Below are 17,656 nucleotides of genomic sequence, written 5' to 3' on the forward strand. Positions count from 1 at the left end.
TTTGTATTTCCTTTTTCAAATTTTTTAAATTAAAAAAAAATGTTTAAATTCAGGTTAGGTAACATACAGTGTAGTATTGGTTTCAGGAGTAGAACCCAGTGATTTATCACTTACATATAACACTCAGTGCTCATTTCTCTCTCGAGGTGAAGGGGAGAGGGAGATACAGGCTTCCAGTTATGGAATGAATAAGTCACAGGAATAGAAAGCACAGCATAAGGAATATAGTCAGTAATAGTGTTGTATGGTGACAGATGGTAGCTGCACTGGTGAGCATAGCATGTTTACACTTGTTGAATCACTGTGTTGTACACCTGAAACTAATGTAACATGTGGCCATTACACTAAAAAAAAAAGGGGTACAATCCAATGGATTTAAATATATTGACAGGGTTTTGCATTACATCACCATAATTTTGGAACAATTCTGTCTAAAAAGAAGCCTCATACCCATTAGAAATCTGCTCTTTGTATTATGGACTGAATGTTTATTTTTCCCTCCATAGTCATACATTGAGGCCCTAATTACCAGTGTGATGGTTTTTGGAGGTGAGGCCTTTGGGAGGTTATTAGGTTTAGATAAGGTCATGAGGGTGGAACCACCATGATGGGATTAGTGTCCTTATAAGAGAAAGATAGTAGAGCTTACTCTCTTTCTGTGTTTGCAGACACCAAGGAAGGTCATGTGAAGACATAACCAGGAAGAAGGTCCTCACTAAGAACTAGACCGTGCTGGCACCTGATCTTGGACCTCCAGCCGCTAGAACTGTGAGAAATCAATGTCTGTTGTTTAAGCTACCCAGTATATGGTATTTTTGTTATAGTCACCCAAACCAACTGACTCCCCACCCACCAATTCTCCACCCCTAGTACCTGGCATCTATTAATCTACTTTCTGACTCTATGGATTTGCCTATTTTGGACAATTTCATGTAAATGTGGTCATCATGTGTGGACTTTGTGACTGGTTTCGTAGCATGATGTTTTTAAGTGTCATCCATGTTGTGGCATGGATCAGTACTTCATTCCTCTTAATTGCTGAATAATATTCCGTCTGTGGATTTATCACCAGCTGTTTATCCATTCATCAGTTGATGGGCATTTGGGTTGTTTCCACCTTTTTGCTATTGTGAGTAGTGCTGCTGTGAATGTCTGTGTACAAGTATTTGTTTGAACATCTGTTTTCAACTCCTTTGGGAAGATACCTAGGAGAGGAATTGCTGGGTCATATTGTAACTCTATGTTTAATATTTTGAGGAGCTGCCAGACTGTTTTCCACAGTGGCTGCCCCATTTTACATTCCCACCAGCAGTGCCCCCGTTGTTTCTTTGATTTATCATTACCTCTACCTGCCATCTGACTTGTGAACAGGGACCTCATAGTCTATTACTGATATATGTTATTTAAAAAGTGAAGTAAAGTGAAACCTAGTTTTCTTTGAAAAATTCCCGGCACATATTGAGATAATTGCATTTTATCAAAGAAACAAAACAAAATAAAACAAAACTAAAGAAAGATTTGGTGGAGAGGCAGCAAACATTAGCGATTACTCTTAGGCTCACCTAGACTATAAACTCCTTGCCGTCAACGCCTAAGCTTTGTTTCTCTATGTTTCCTTCATGGGATTTAGCAAGGGGTTGGGATAAATGTGCATTTATCATTCTTCCATTTGTTCATTTAATACTTCACCTAGGGTTATTGTGTATGCCTATATAGTAGTGTGCAATGAAAAAAAGAGAAAAGTCATTTGAACGCTGTAGTTGGCCCACCATTTACTCAATGAAGGTGGACCCACAGGCAGTAGATGCACTCAAGCCTGAAACAGTGAATGCAGGTTTGAAACCCATGGAAATTATTTATGAATAATTTTAAGGGCTTGTCACCCTTTGACAAAAGAGGGTAGATACATGATTCAGGTAGCCAGCTACGTGGGTGCTGATGGCTTTGCTGACAATGAAATGGAGGAATTAGTTGAGGGCCAAGAGAATCTTGAGCAAGGCGGCGTGAGAGAACTGATAGGCTTGTTCTCAGAAGACAGTGGTGGGGGGTTTAAGGATTTTAAAGAGCAAGTCTCACTTTTTGTCGTTTTGTCCTTATCCTGCTAATAGCCCTGTGTCCCTTCAAGGAGATGTTGGAACCTGGCAGAAAGTCATAGAAGATAAAATCCCTACTTTTGGGGGCCTTAGGGTCTAGTGTGGAAGGCAACAAGGTCACCTAGCAATTGCAAAGCCACATGAAGAAGGAAAAGATAGGGGTATGCACAGGGTTGGGAGTAATGCAGGGTAGGGAACACCTGAAGGGGAGGTCTGGTGTCTGAATTTCCTAGGGCTGTCGTAACCGATTTCCACAAACTGGGGGGCTTCAAGCAACATAATTCATTTTCTCATAGTTCTAGAGGCCAGAAGTCTGAAATCAAGGTGCTGGCGGGGATTATGCTCCCTCTGAAGGCTCTAGAGGAGGGTCTTTATTGCCTCTTCTGGTTTCTGGTGGCCGTAGGCATTCCTTGACTTGTGGTATTTTGTATCATTCCAACCTCTGCCTCTGCCTTCACCTGGACCCTTCTCCTCCTCCCCGTGTCTGTCCTCTGTCTGTCTTTAAGGACACTTGCCATTGGATTTAGGGCCCATTCACATAATCCATCCATCTGTGAGACCTTTTTTCCAAATAAGGCCTCATTCACAGGTCTGGGGATTAGGATGTGAACATATCCTTTGCGGTCCCATCATTCAACTTACTACATCAGGGAAGGCTCCCTGTATGCAGTAAAACAGTTGAGCTAAATCTTGATGGAATTAGATGGGTGAAAGGGCAGAGAAAGTTTCAGAAAGAGGGGAAGAGGGAGTGAGCATGTGCAAAGGTCCCGTTGGAAGAGATTCTGTGGTCATTCACAGGTACTGTGATACACTTGGAGTGTAGTTGGTGTATGTGTGGGCACACTGTGGAGTGAGGAGAAGGGAGTAAAATTTTGGGCAACAGAAGTAGGCAAGGTCCAGGTCTTAGGGGGTGTGGGATGACATGATAAGGAGAGAATACAGAAACTACTAAAGAACTTTAAACAGGGAGGTGATATGAGCTGATTGGAATTTTAGAAAGACCACCCTGGGCTCTGTGGAGGGTGGGATGCAGTGAGGCTGGTGGCAGAGAAACTAGTTAGTAAAACTTCTGCTTAGTAAATGCACTTTGTCTTGAATCTGCCCTTGTCTTACTTTTATTTTCCTACATTAACTCATGATTTTTGCTGGGCTGTTGGATGCAATTTAACATGCTAAGCCAATCTATTTACTTGTAATGCTCATCGCTAATAGGAAACAAGATGCTGGCCTCACAAGGGAAGCTGGCTCGGCTCAGTTAGCAAAGTCCTTTGCATTGATGATGAAAGATGGTAAATAGATTGAGCAGGTTGATGGTGTCAGTTCCAATTTGTTGAGCCACTGAATCATGTTGTCAACAATTAGCATCTACAAAATATGAACACACATACATCACCCTTTCGGTAAAAGAATGAGGAACTCTGGCTCTTGCTCTGAATTTGCCACAAAATTCTCCCTTATCATTGCTTTGTAGTTGCTGCTGAACTAAAGTCTGAGTGACTTAAGAATATTTACTGAGCTCCTTCTGGGTATCAAGTACTGTGTGAGATGTCCAGAATGTAGCAGGGAGGGAAGTCAACAGCCTGGGCTCTAGGGAGCACATGGTCTAGAGAGGAACAGACAAGCAGACAATGTTGAGGCACTGGGGGTTGGTAAATTCTGTGCTGGTGGAAAGTGGGGGTGCTATATATCACCTAAACATCCCACAGTAGGGGCAAAAAAAAAAAAAAAGAGGTGTGCAAAGGCCCTCTCCATCTCAGCTCCATGCTACAGTGCTCAACGGAGCTGGTTATCTCATTCAGTGGTGAGAATGCACCAGTTCTTAGTGGCAGCCCTGGGTTCAGAGCTCCTTTTCTGGTGATTCCTTAGGTGTTCTCTCACTGCTCTACCTCCACATCCTCTCCTGTCCATTCCCCCAGCCCGAGAGCTCTCTTGTAGAGTGGCAGTGCATTTCTCAAGGTCCATTCATTCATTTGTTCTTTCAGCAAAAACATACTGGCTACTAACTGCTTGTGATGCTCTGTGCCAGGTAGTGGGGATACTACACATCCAAATTCTATAGGAGTCCGGCCTTGAAGATGCTGACATTCCTATCAGCCACTCAAAGCAAGGATAGTCTGTGGAGGGGTAGTGATAAGGCAGGGTGGGTGACATTTCACTGGCAAAAGGCATTGCTGTCCCTTGGAAGGGGCTTTGGCTGGTTTGGCGGTGTTGGGAAAAGCAGGGCAGGAGGAGAAAACACCAGAGATGCACTTTGAAGGGTTTGAGTAGGTGGAGGTGGGTGGTGCTCACCTGATCTGATTCTTGGTTTGCCCCAACCCATGCTAGCATGAGATCTTGGGCAAAGGCCCTCGCTCACCTGCCTGAGCCCCAGTTTCTTCCTTGGTGAGCTGGGATATGAAATGCTCCACCTCCCTACGGATGCTGTGGAGACTCAGTGGAGACAGGGCCCAGCATAGAGTAAGCACTCAATTAATACCAGCTGCTGTTGCTATGAACTAGTCCTTGTGAGAGAAGGGCCTTTCTTGACACTGTTTGCTTTTGAAAGGGCACCTAGGACCATATATTAATGAGATTGGAAGGGAGGCTTTGGTTGACTATTTCTCTTAAGTTGTAAAGTTGCCCTGTAGCAAGAAGGGGGGAAAGGTGAGCCAATTCCATGTCTAGAGCCCTGTTAAAGGTACTTTATTTTTTCCTGGCTCTCGGGCTAGGTTTTCTGCCTGTTATGAAAACATGGCCTGGAATATCTGTAGCCAAGAGGTCTGGAGCCCATGGGAACTGTCAAAACTGGGATTGGAACATAAATATGAAATGACAGGCAGCTTCATGTGCTGTTATTAAACTTCACAGCTAGAATTTTTGAAAGCAAATTATCATGTAAAAATATTCTTGTTATGTTAAACTGGAAATGAAAATAACTTATTTATTTGCTTAGATCAAATCGTTGGAAGCAAAGTTAGGCTGTATTTTTTTTCCCTGCCAAATGCTTTGATGCGTCCCTTTAACCAATGGTTTAAATATGAATATTAGTTAAGTTGCATCAACCACAGTGGGGTTATCAACCTCCTAAGGATTGTATCTTTTCAGATGGTTCAGTGAATAGAGATTTAGAATAGGAGTCAGGGGCTTTAATGTTTTTGGCATTCAACCAGGAGAAAACTTAGCTCATCGGTAGTACGGGTAAGCTGTAGATGATTGAGAAATGGGCTTATTTATGGGAATTTAGGCTTGCCCATTATGTACATAGGAGCATGTGTGGGTGTTACCAGGGTCCAGGACTCACCTTGATGGCCACCAGATGTCACTGTTGAGTCACAGAAGCACAGCCAGAGGGGCTGAGCATCCTTCCGGGGAAGACTTTTAGGAAAACTTTATCTGGCCAAACAGCTCATTCTTTTTACTTATTTATTTTTAAAAAATATCTGTCAAGATCAGGAGTCCAGGGCAAACTTAACTGAATTCAGGAGAGTACTTAAAAGTATGGAAGAAAATTAGGGCAGTGGGAAAATAAACACAATATTTGCTCTTCTGTATTCTGGAGATTGTCCTTGTCATTCAATCACTTTTGCATGCCTGGTCTCCCCCCATTCCCAGCCCAGAACTAGGCAATAAATGCACTGAACTGGTTAGACTTGCAAAGTCACAGAATGTCAGAGCATGAAGGGCTCTTAAGGGTCATCTAGCAAATGTCTCAATTCAAGTAGAGGGACACCAAGAGAGGAATGAATCACCCAAGGTCACAGTTAACTCTAAATTGAGAATCTCTCAAAAGGCAAATGAAAGTATAGGACGTTGGTTTTCAAAAGTGTGGTATCTGGGCCAGTAGTATTACTAAGAGGTGGGGACTTGTCAAAAAAGCAGATTCTTGGGTGCCTGGGTGGCTTGGTTGGTTAGACATCTGGCTTCCGCTCAGGTCACGATCTCACGGTTCGTGAATTCGAGCCCTGCATCAGGTTCTGTGCCAACAGCTTGGAGCCTGGAGCCTGCTTCACATTCTGTGTTTCCCTCACTCTCGGCCTCTCCCTTGCTTGTGCTCTGTCTCTCAAAAATAAATAAACATTAAAAAAAATTAAAAAAAGAAGAGCAGATTCTTGATTCTACCCCTGATCTATTGAGTCAGAAAGCTTAGGTTAGGGCTCAAGCAATGTTTTTTTGTTTTTGTTTTTGTTTTTGTTTTTGTTTTTGTTTTTTTGACAAGTCCTCCATAGGATCCTGATTCGACTGAAGCATAAGATCTACTGTCAACAGGAATAGGGGGACTCTAGTTCCCACTTTCTTGTGCTACAACCATCTCCTTGGGTGCTGAACTGTGAGGGCAGTCAATTATCAGCTTCTAGTTGGAACTTGACCTCATCTACATAATCCCTAATCTGAATAACAACGATCAGTGTAGGATTTTGAAATTCTCTACCCCTAAGCAAATTTTTGCCCAGACATTCAAATCTTGGGGGTGTATATATGATTTGTTTTACAAAGCTCTTAGTATTTTCATTGGTGTCTCACTTTTCTTTCTCAATTCTAGGAGAGAAAGGTTAGTGATATGGAGCATTTATGTGCCGGGCGCTTCCACATCTTCTTGGAGTTTTCATGAGAAATCCTGGAGAGGACAGTTTGACCAATGCCATATTTTTTATAGGCAAGAAATGTCCAAGGTCACACTAGTGAGGAAGTGTGTACACAGGAAAGATTTCAATGGCTCTGCTTCAAGTTAATGGAGCTTTATTTCCCTCCCAGGCTCTCTTTGCATTTTAAATGGGTCTTCAAGCCCCAGAAGGGAGCCAAGCACGAATTCCAGATAACACTACCTGGATCTGAGGACAGAGATTTCTAGGGGGTAGGAGACATAAAAGAAGAGAGCCCCTGTGATGTCCTACACGGTGCTCTTCCGGAAGACAACCCACTTTCTGTGCTTGAAAAATGGTTAGATCCTGGTTGGGTCTCCCACGGAGAGGAATATTCTGTAGCTTCCGCCGTTGCTTCATGGTGTCATTTTCCAGATATGTTCAGGGCTGCTCCCTCTTCTTTGCCATGTGTTCTTCCGGGTTTAACCTCAGGCTGGGTTAATCAAAGATATCCTCTGCCGGACAAGGTTAGACTGGCTTCTTTGCAATTTCTACTGTTCTCCTATTTTCCCTTGTTTGTATACAGGGGAGGAATGCTTGCTTTATCTATTTTTGCTACTGTAGTTCTTAGGAAAAGCCAGATCCAAGCAATGATTTGGTGTGCAGTAAGCAACTACTACTTAACCCTTGTCTTGCCTTTTCAAGGTCTACTTTCTAGTTTCTTACAATAGGGAGCTGCAGAGGGGTTGCGATGAAGTCATGGAGGTAAAGGTAAAGGCACCCTAATCCCTTCCAGCCTCTACTGCCATTAGCGTTTCCTCCCTAGAAGACACATCTCGTAGAGTTTGAGAACATTTATGTTGTTTTATGCTTCATCTCATTTTTAGGCTTTCCTCCTTCTTTCTATGCTATTTCTTTGTGATACAAGACTTAATTCTGCTTTTTCATTTTTGAGCAAGAATTTCATTTCCCTTTATGTTTAGGCACCCACTCAGCCTAACTTATCAGTGTGGTTTATTCTCCTGGGAGAACTCAGTGCTCCTGAGAACATTGTTCTCTTTGCCTTTTTCTCATTAGTTATTCTTTAAGTGTGGGCTTTGGAGTCACGCATTCCTGTTTTGAATCTCTGCTTTGCTTCTTACTGGTTTGTGCGAACTTAGGTGAGGAGCTTCAGACCCGTCTGAGTCTCACCAGAATTGAGCCGGCTCAGGAATACAGGTTCAGACCACTGGGCCATCAGGTCCTGGTGATGCTTCAGAGTTGCTGCCAGGAGTTGTGTGGGCAAGACAGGAAGGACAGGCTCACATTGTTCCCAGGATGCTGGCTCTGCGGGGCCCAGGCCGTTTTCTCTGGGGTGCATCGGAAGTGATGGTAACCAAGCTCAGGCATACTGCCGCCCCCAGGGTGAGGCTGTTCGTGGCCCAGCCATTTCCTTCCTCTCTAGTTCTTCAGCACGGATCCTGTTAAGTCCCCTCCCACTCCTCCCACCCCTCTCCATCTATCTCTTTCTTCAGAAGTTCTTGGACTTGGGACCCCAATGGACAGGGAAAGTAGCTGGTTAGACTCCATACAGCTCATGTGTTGTGCTGTGCTCCGTAAAAATGCTTGATCTTTTGGTCCTTCAAGTTGGGTCCTAACAGAATCAACCTGAAAACACATAAAGAATATACATTTATTGCAGGGCGCCTGGGTGGCTCAGTCGATTAAGCGTCTGACTTCGGCTCAGGTCATGATCTCACAGTTCGTGAGTTCGAGCCCCGTGTTGGGCTCTGTGCTAACAGCTCAGAGCCTGGAGCCTGCTTCACATTCTTTGCCTCCGTCTCTCTCTGCCCCTTCCCTGCTCATGCTGTGTCTCTCTGTCTCAAAAATAAATAAACATTAAAAAAAATAAAAAAAAAAAAGAATATACATTTATTCCAAGATCCTTTCAGTTGGAAAGCCCTGCAAGTTGAAAACACCATGTTGGGTCTTGCTGTTTTTCTTATCAGCCTGTGCATTTGAGTGGAAGCAGTCACCTTAGTGCATTTGTCCTACTGTTCCTTGTCCTTAGTGGCAGGTGCTTAACAAACACCAAATGAATGGCCGATTAATGTAAAGACCTGGATTCTGGCCTTGGCTTATGTGGTTTTGGTCAAGTCACTCAATTTTCTGGGTCCATTTTGTAGATGGTTGACAATTATCCCTGAGTTTTAGATCAAACTCTCCAGGAGGAGCCTCTGACATGCAGATTCCAGTGACTTATTAAGGAAGTGCCCCTGCCTAGGATGGGGGTGGGGAGCAGTAGAGGAAGGGGAGGAAGCAGAGCAAAGGTGTGATCATAGGCAAAGTCTTGCAGCTCCAGGCTGATCCCGCAAGGAAACTCTGAGGTGTAGGTTTATTCTAGTCCTGTCTGAGACAGAGGGGCTGGACCTTCATATTCCTGCACCTCTGTGACTGGCTGAGGACTGGGGTAGGAAGGGGGAATATAAATTAGCAGACAGTTCTAGCTCTCTACTCACCTGGGCAAAGCCATCTCCAATGGCTTGAGGGAAGTTCTCCAAAACAGCTGTGAAGTCTTTGTGTAAGAGAGTAAGAGAAGAAGGGTGGGGTGCTGACATTATGGCTATATCATATCTACCTCATCTGCATTTCTGACACATTGGTATCAGATGAGAAAATATGTGGAAATGCTTGGAAACAGTAATGTTCCATTCCAAAGTAAATGGTGGTTTTTATATTCAATAAATTGTTTTAAAAAAAAAAAGAGTCTCATGCATCCAGAAGACCCAGAAAAAGGATGTTCATGTTAATCGCACATTCTGGTTCATAAAGCGTCGCCCTTAGATAAAATTTCACGTCCTTTGAGAACTGGTAATCCAATGCCAGTTTTCAAAGAATTGTAATTTAAATTAACACTACAACTACAGGCAAGACAATTTAATCTCTGTTTGATGCTTCAGAAGGCATTTCCCAATCTTGTAAGGCCTCAGGGTCGTGATTATCATTGCACAGTAGACAGACACAACTGCAGTTAACAGACTGGGTAGGGGAGCGGGGAAATGGCATCTCCTCTCTGTTTTATTATGGGAGAGGTGCTGGCTGTCACTGTATTTACAAATGGATAAACGTTGGAGTGCTGACAATTTTTTGGGCCCAAAGCTTTGATTTTCCTTTAATTATTTGGCTGAGGTGGGCCAAGACGGGGACTCTTACCTGACTTAATTAGATAATCTCAACTATAAAGGCACAGACTCTGTGATGTGGGGAAATGGGATTTTGCTTAGCAGTTTCTCACCATGTCTCTAACAGAAGCCTCAGGGTAGCTGTGCTCTAACACACACATTGCTTCCTATATCACACAATGGTTATATTTGAGTTGCCATTTTCATTGTTATTTTACATCATATAGGGAAACAATATATTTCCCTAGGCCTAGGGTGGCTAAGGTGGGGTTTTCCTTAATGGACTCTTCTCTGAACTTGTCCATTGACAAATTTGACTGTAGCTGTTCAAAATACCCTTCCTTTGCACTACCAGCCTTTTTGAAACCGCATTATTGATGCATTTTTGAGATCCTGCCACATCTCCTGTATTAAGATAGGCATATATGGGGATATAAGAAAAATGTAAGACCCCTGCATTTGGGGAAAATATGAAGAGGAAAAGAGAAGAAGTCTTATCTAGAACCACTTAGAAATGGGAGTCAGAGAAGGAGCAAGAAAAGGGAAAACCCAATATTGAGCCCATTAATGTGTCATGAAGATGAGGGATACTTCTGCAGAATATTCCAAGATTTCTTGAACTTTTGTAATTGCCCTGTGTTTGTTGTTTTCATTATTTTCTTTTCCTTTCCTTGTCATGAGTGGCTGGCAGTAAAACCAACGCATTAACTGAATTGTTCATGAGACATTTTTCATACACTTTCTGTGAGCCAGGTACTGTGCTGGGCTCTGAGGCTGTGGTGATAACCCAGACCTGACCTTGTCTTCACTTCCCTGAGGAAGTTAGACGTGGGCGTGGATACATCAATACTCAAGGACAGTAAGCCTAGACCATCAGGGGGGAAAAACCAAGGGCTATGCAAACATAGAGGAGGGGGTCAAATGGAAGAGGGTGAGAGGTGACTGTCTTAACACAACACCTCTAGTGGGTGCAGACCCCAGCCCTGGAAAAGGAGGGAATAGCAGGGCCAGCTGACTTCTAGAGGCACCTGGTAATGTCCCATGGGCAGAGACATAGTTCTGGCTGTTGCCTGGGAGAGAACCAGTACATTTGCTTGTAGAAAGTTCTGGTGAAATCATGTGACTTAAAGAGGTGGTGCAATTCTAGGGAGAGACAGAATATACAAATGGACAGTGGTAATGGCCAGACCACATATACAAATAGAATCCTACTACAACCTCTGTAGCAGTTGGTCCCAAACAGCCAGTACTTGATTAATGACTCCAGCTTCCCTAATTTTGCCCCTGTTTTCAATTGAGGACCACACAAAGTCAAATCTGCTCTCCTACCCAATTGCATAGGATGCCCCTGCTTCATTTACACACCCAATAGCATTCCCAGGCCATCAGCCTCCAATTAGAGCATGGCCAAAGTCTTCCCATTTTTCACTATAAAGGTTTTCTGCTCCCCTGCCTTTGAGTCTCTGCCAAATGCAAGTGATGGTGGCTGGCTCCCCGGCTATAGGAAGCGCTGCTTGGTTCTGGTCTGAGCGCTCTTTGTTTATTTGTACAGTTTTTGATAAAGGGCATATCAAAGCCCATACTCAAGTGCTGACACCCAGTAACCACTCAGTAAATGTTCTCTCCTGATGGGGCACCCCCACCTTCCCAGCGATACGCCTAAAAAGCTCCCTCTCGTCTTCCAAGTTGTCAACCACTCTGGATGGAGGTGGAACGGACTTTTATTCCACCTGAGGGGCCCAGAAAGGGCAGCCCTGAGGGCCCCAGAAAGTTTGATGGGACAGCAGGTGAACAGCATTGGCAGGGACAGGACCACGCTCCAGTTCCATGCACGACAGCTCAAAGACACCTTCGAGAGCTGCACAGAGAAGACCAAGGAGGGGAAAGGGATGGCATTCAAAGGTGGAAATCTGGTTCCATGTCTACAGTGTTTTCACCTCCTCCAAGTGTGCTTTGTGATAATAAAGTTTCCAATAAGCTATGTACAAATCACCGACTTCTGTAAATCGGGTCCTACTTCCCCCATGATTTACACTTTCATTTAAGTGCTGATTTATCATCATTTCTTCCCCTGGCAACCATCCTTACGACTTGCCTCTTAGTTCTAGCCTCCCTGGCAGATAATTAATGAGCTCTTAATACGGCTTATGGGCACCAGAGGGAACGCAGTATTTAAAGACGCCTTTCAGGGATTTTTTTTTTTTTTTCAGTAAAAAGTGAAGAATCCCTTTGTCAAGCAAAAAAACCCCACATCACATACATTTGGCAAATGTTACCCTTTTGAACTTGTGGACTGTTCAAAGGCAGTTCAAGAAGTTTGCTTGAATTGGGACATGTCAGTCTAGAGGTTTAGCTCCCCACCCATCCTCACAAGTATTCAGGGTGGGAAAGAGCATCTTATTAAACCTTTCTACTAACAAATTGATATTGTTTTCTTCCCTTGTTAAAAAATATTTATTGAACACTTACTGTGTGCTAGGCCCCATGCCAGGCACTGGAGATATAATGGTGAGGAAGACACACATGGCATTTCTGTTTGTGCTGCTGCCCACAGCCTGTTGAGGGAGACAGATAGTGAGCAAATAATTATTTCACTGCATTTTTGAGAGGTGCTACCAAGAGGCCAAAGTGGGAGGCTGATGAAGCCTGAGCTGGTTTGGGGAGGGAGGGAGGTGGCCGGGGAGTTGATAGTTAAACCGAGCTTCAAGGGTGCATTAGAATGAACCAGGGACAGAGCGTTGCAGGTCAGAACAAAATGTGCAAAGGTTCTGAAGAGAGAAAGATCCCAGAGAGTGGGAGACGATAAGCCTGTACAATAAATGTGGGCACCATGGTGACAGTTCTTGTGGACTAAGAGTTTTGAATTGGATCCTTAGAGCAATGGAGAAATTATTAACAGTTCCAGGCAGGGAAGTGACACACTCAGAAGTACCTTTCAGAGAATTTTGTCTCCATTGTGGGGAATGGATTGGAGGAGATAAGGAAGGAATCAGGAGGACCTGTCAGGAGCCCGAAGCCTCTGTCCAGGATATAAGAGGTGGTGCTCAGTGGTTGTTTTCATCAAGCACAACCTGTAGGAGAACTCGTAGTGAGGGTTGGGGGTTTAACCCAGTCATAGAAGGGAGGAGAGATGCAGTCTAAGAACAATCAGCAGACTGCCTCGTCTCATTCCAGCCCCCAGCTCCACCCTGGGGTGGTCCCGGCTTCCCTAAGGCAGGCACAGATGCACGCATCACCGACAGCCTGCCTACATGTCCACCATGCAGGCTTTAGAGAGAGGGCTTTCCTCAAGGGCTCTGACTTAGAACTGGGATCAGGATGATGGTCTCTGTATGTGGGTTTTGATAAGGAGGATCTTCCTGATACAATCCCCAATCTTCAGGGGAGTATTTAAATATTTAAATGTTTATCTTCGTGGCCCCTCTTATCAGACAGCAGCTGGAAGTTCTCAAATGTCAGTGGGCAAAGGAGTCCTTTGTGGGGGGGCGGGGAGAAGCTTCCTCAAAAGGCAGGTTCTTGGACCTTACTTCCAGGTATTCTGTTTCTTGTCTGTGGCTTCGGAATATGCATTTATTTTTTTTATTTAAAAATTAGAAAAATATGTTATTTATTTTTGACAGAGAGAGAAAGAGAGAGAACAAGAAAGGGGCAGGGAGAGAGGGAGATACAGATTCCAAAGCAGGCTCCAGGCTCTGAGCTGTCAACACGGAGCCCGATGTGGGGCTTGACCTCACAAACTGTGAGATCATGACCTGAGCTGAAGTTAGATGCTTAACCGACTGAGCCACCCAGGTGCCCTGGGAATCTTCATTTCTTAATAGGCTCTACACATCCCCTCCCCATCATTTCTAACTCGGATGGTCTTTAAATCACTTTGAAATTCTGGTGACTACTGTCCAGTGGCTTAGGCCTCCAGGACACCATCTTGCCTGAGCTCAGCAAAACATGGTCTCTCTTTCCAGGTAGTCACTGACATTTCAGACGTTCAGGTTGGGATTATTGAATTGGGGGATGGCTTGGGAGGCAAGACTGAATCCTTCTGCTCCCCCAAATTGCCTAATTCTGAGATTCATCCAAATGGTTTATCAACCTGCCCATTATTCTCCAGAGGTTCTGATTCAGTGTCTGGCCAGACCACCAGAAAGCTCGTGACTTCAGCAGGTGCCTCGGGCAATCCTTATGATTGGCAGGTCGGAGATCTTAGTTCTAGAGGCTCATGGATAGCTCTGGCTCTCAGGGCCCACGGACAGTCTCAGATACTCTCTGGGGGCCTCTAGGATCCCCGAGGGTCCTCAGTTTCCTTGGTTCTGAGAATTTTGCTGGACCCTTGGTGGGGTCTGATACATCTTTTGGCTTTGCAGCCAAGCCCAGGGAAGAACCAGTGGGGGCAGCCATTTCTGGGTCACGATACCAGCTGAAATACATCACCCACTGCTGAGGGCCATCCTAACAACAGTTTCTGAAGCCTGGGAAGTGAGTAGTTTCATATATATGTATGTATATATGTATGTATGTATATGTACATATACATACATACATACATGTATACATATACATATGTATATACATATACACATACATATGTATGTATGTATGTATGTATACATAAGTATACACATATATACATACATACACACAGACACACACACAGTGGAGGCTGGCAAATCTGAATTCTCTGCAGGGTTGTCAGACTGCATACTCTTGGGCAGCAGCTATGGTGGGCTCCCTAGGTGGGATTTCTTTTTCCTCTGATAAACTTCAGTTTTGCTCTTAAAGCTGTTCAACTGATTGGATTATGTCTGTGCCCTGATTACTGAGGATCATCTCTTTTACCCAAAGTCTAACCAATTGCAGATTTTAAGCATATGTACAAAATACCTTTGCAGCAACATCTAGACTAGGGTTTAATTGAATAACTAGAGCCTGGCCAAGTTGACACAAAACCAACCATCATAAGGGAACTTGCAATGAGGACCACATTCTGGGTGGAGACTGGTGTTTTGGGAGGGGCGGGGGGCAGGTTAGAAGGAAAGTGGAACATGTGAGTAGGGTGTCTTGGGCAGAGTATTGGCAGACCTGGGTGGTCCAGAACTAAGTGGAGCTTCCTGTTAATGGCTGGCAGCCCAGGGATGAGTGGATGACCACGGCCAGCAGGGAAGCAGGCAGGGATTGACAACTGTAATCCTAGGATTCTCCTTCTTTATTCATAATTCCATTGGTTATATTAATGGTCATGTTAGGCTAGGGTGATATTGGCCTGGTTCTCTCTTATCCAGGGATGGTAAGTCCCATCTTGATCTTTGCCCTGCCTTAGGGATTGGTATAGAGTGTTCTAGTAAAGATTAAAAGGGAGAGTGTTGACAGGTAACCTTTTATTTGTGGGTGAAGCTCTCTGAAAAGCCCAGATATCCAAAGGACATATAAACAGCAGAAAAAGTGAGAAACGAAAAAACTTTTATTCCCCAACTCAGGAGAGTTGACCTGAACTTAAAGTTTCATGTGGGCTGCTGGGTGTGGAGTGCTTGCCCTGCACCAGGAACTCTGCTAAGCAGTTTGGTTCCCTTTTCCCATTTAATATTCACAACAACCGTCTGATGTAGGTGTGATGATTTCTTCCGTATAGAGAAAGGGAAACTGAAGTCCTGAGAGGCTAAGAAACTTCCCCAAGGTCGTGTGGTTACTACATGGCAGATTTGGGATGCAAACCCTTGTTGGTCTGATCTAGAGGCTCTCCTCCTGTCTTACTTCATCTAAAACCTAGAAGAGCCAAAGCTTCAGAAACATCCTGAAGACAACCAAAAGGAGCCTTTCATTACCATATGGGGGAAAGAGGAAAGACTGCTTGGGGGACATTTTAAAAGATGAGAGATAAAGCAGAGGTACTTGATTGTTGTTTGAATTCTGATTTATCTACCAGGGAGAATGATCTTGCTGTGGGAAAAAAGCAGAGTAAAGGGGAAAGAGTCAGGGCTCCGTGTAGGTGTGAAGGCAGGAAGCCAGCAAGGTTTATAGACATGAGCTCAAGTCTGCAGGCTTAGATGAAATTCAACGTGCAAGTCTGTTGGAACTTGGAAGCATAAAATCTATGCAGCTGCTTGCTACGTAGGATACAGAGATGCTACTTTTTAACCTTTCCCTTCCCTTTGGTCTGGTATCTGCTCCTTCTCAAGATATTTGACACTTACATGGGTACATGCATCTATTCCTTGAGAGCCCTTTGGCACAACCTGGTCTGCTTAGTTTTTTCTATATGACAAATGCCTTACAGAGCAACATGGTAGACATTCTTTAAATGTTTGTTTCTTGAAGAGAAAAAGGAGAGGTGATTGAAGACTTGATATAGACAGATTTTGAAGTTTTCAAAGGAGGAGGAAGGTTGCTTTATATGCTACCAGCCAGTGAATTTGACACTAGTGAATGGTAAATGCCAGACCGGATCAAATCATTAGACAGATGGCTCATGAGATGCTGGAAAAGGAAGCTGGGATCATTGGGAACCAGAATGGGTTCACCAAGAACTGGTCGCATTGAACCAGCTCTGATTCCTTTTATGATCAGATTACTGTACTTTTGTAACAGCCTGGAGGCATGAAGTGTTTGATACCCAGCAAGGCAGCTGGCATAATATTTTATGAATCTCCCAGAGGCAACAGGGTGAAGCAGGTTGGGTTAGTTAGCAGGTTGATTTATAACTGAGTGTTTAACTGTGTATGAAGATCTTCTACTAATGTCAATTTTTTTTTTTTTTTTTTTGGAGGGGGAAAAAGGAAGTTTCTCCACCAGCACGTTGCAGGGCTCTCTTTTCATTATCTTGTTTGAATTTATCAATGGCTGAGATACAGTTATAGTGGGAAAACCTGTAACATTTCCAAATAATTCAAACCTGGAAGGATAGGTCTTACATATATTGGATAATAGAGTAAGGATTCCATATCATGTTGACAGACCAACATGATGGGCTGAAACTAAAAGATGAATAGGAATAAATTTACAGCCGAGACTGGACCTTGAAGAGTAATTTGCAGAGGTACAAGATACCACAGCCCCAGCTTAACAGCAGCACACAGTCAATTAGAGTTGATTCTGTGACGTGGTGGAGAAAAAGCTCTATGCCTAAGCTGAATTAATAGAAACATAGAATTCAGATCAAGGGAGATTATAGTCCCCCGTCTCCTGAATTTATCAGACCACAGCCATTCAATAAAACATTTAAGTACCTCCCTATATCAAGGTCTTAGCTGGGCACTTGTTAAATAAATTGGTGTGAGTTACAAGGAATTCCTACCTCCTGGCAGAAAAGTTATCAGAAGGTGCCAGCTGGGCACTCAGCAGGCACCATACAAATGCCAGGGTTCACAGTATTGCCCAAGCCCTTATTTATAGCTTGTGAGGTCAACTGGCCTTTTATTCTTTCACCATTTCTAATCCCAAAGCCCATCTTACAAGTAAATGGGCTTAACTTGTTTTGATTTGCTTTTTTTTTTTAATTAGTCAGCCTTCTTTTAATGGCTCATTTGATAACATGAGGGCTCTGTGTCTGTTCCTGTTTATCCTTTTGTCTCTTTTCTCCTTGGATGTTGGTGTCACTCTCCTAATGTAGAGAGCTTGTTCCATATTTTGTGGGAAATGGTTAGAAGGAGCTCAAGATTACCTTTTCTTACAGCTCATAGTTTTAAAGCAAGAGAGAGACCTCCTGGTCTTATACATGTCAGAGAAAACTAATTAGCCTGACTTAGGTCATATGGTCACTCTAAAACTGGCTACTTCGGAGTGTTCACCCCTATAAAGGTGGTAAGGTGTGTGTGTGTGTGTTAGTGTGGCAGGTTCTTTGACAAGTAATTTT

At 43.7% G+C, this 17,656-nt stretch overlaps 1 long non-coding RNA gene across 2 annotated transcripts in view; it reads left to right on the plus strand.

Moving 5' to 3' along the window:
- LOC111557985 overlaps positions 1-17,656 on the plus strand; it is a 295,985-nt gene that overhangs the window by 33,925 nt on the left and 244,404 nt on the right. For both annotated transcript variants that reach the window (XR_006590700.1, XR_006590701.1), the window contains one exon: positions 669-768. This is a non-coding gene — a long non-coding RNA (uncharacterized LOC111557985). The remainder of the gene's footprint in view (positions 1-668; positions 769-17,656) is intronic.

Source organism: Felis catus, chromosome E2, assembly GCF_018350175.1.
Source record: "Felis catus isolate Fca126 chromosome E2, F.catus_Fca126_mat1.0, whole genome shotgun sequence".
NCBI lineage: Eukaryota > Metazoa > Chordata > Mammalia > Carnivora > Felidae > Felis > Felis catus.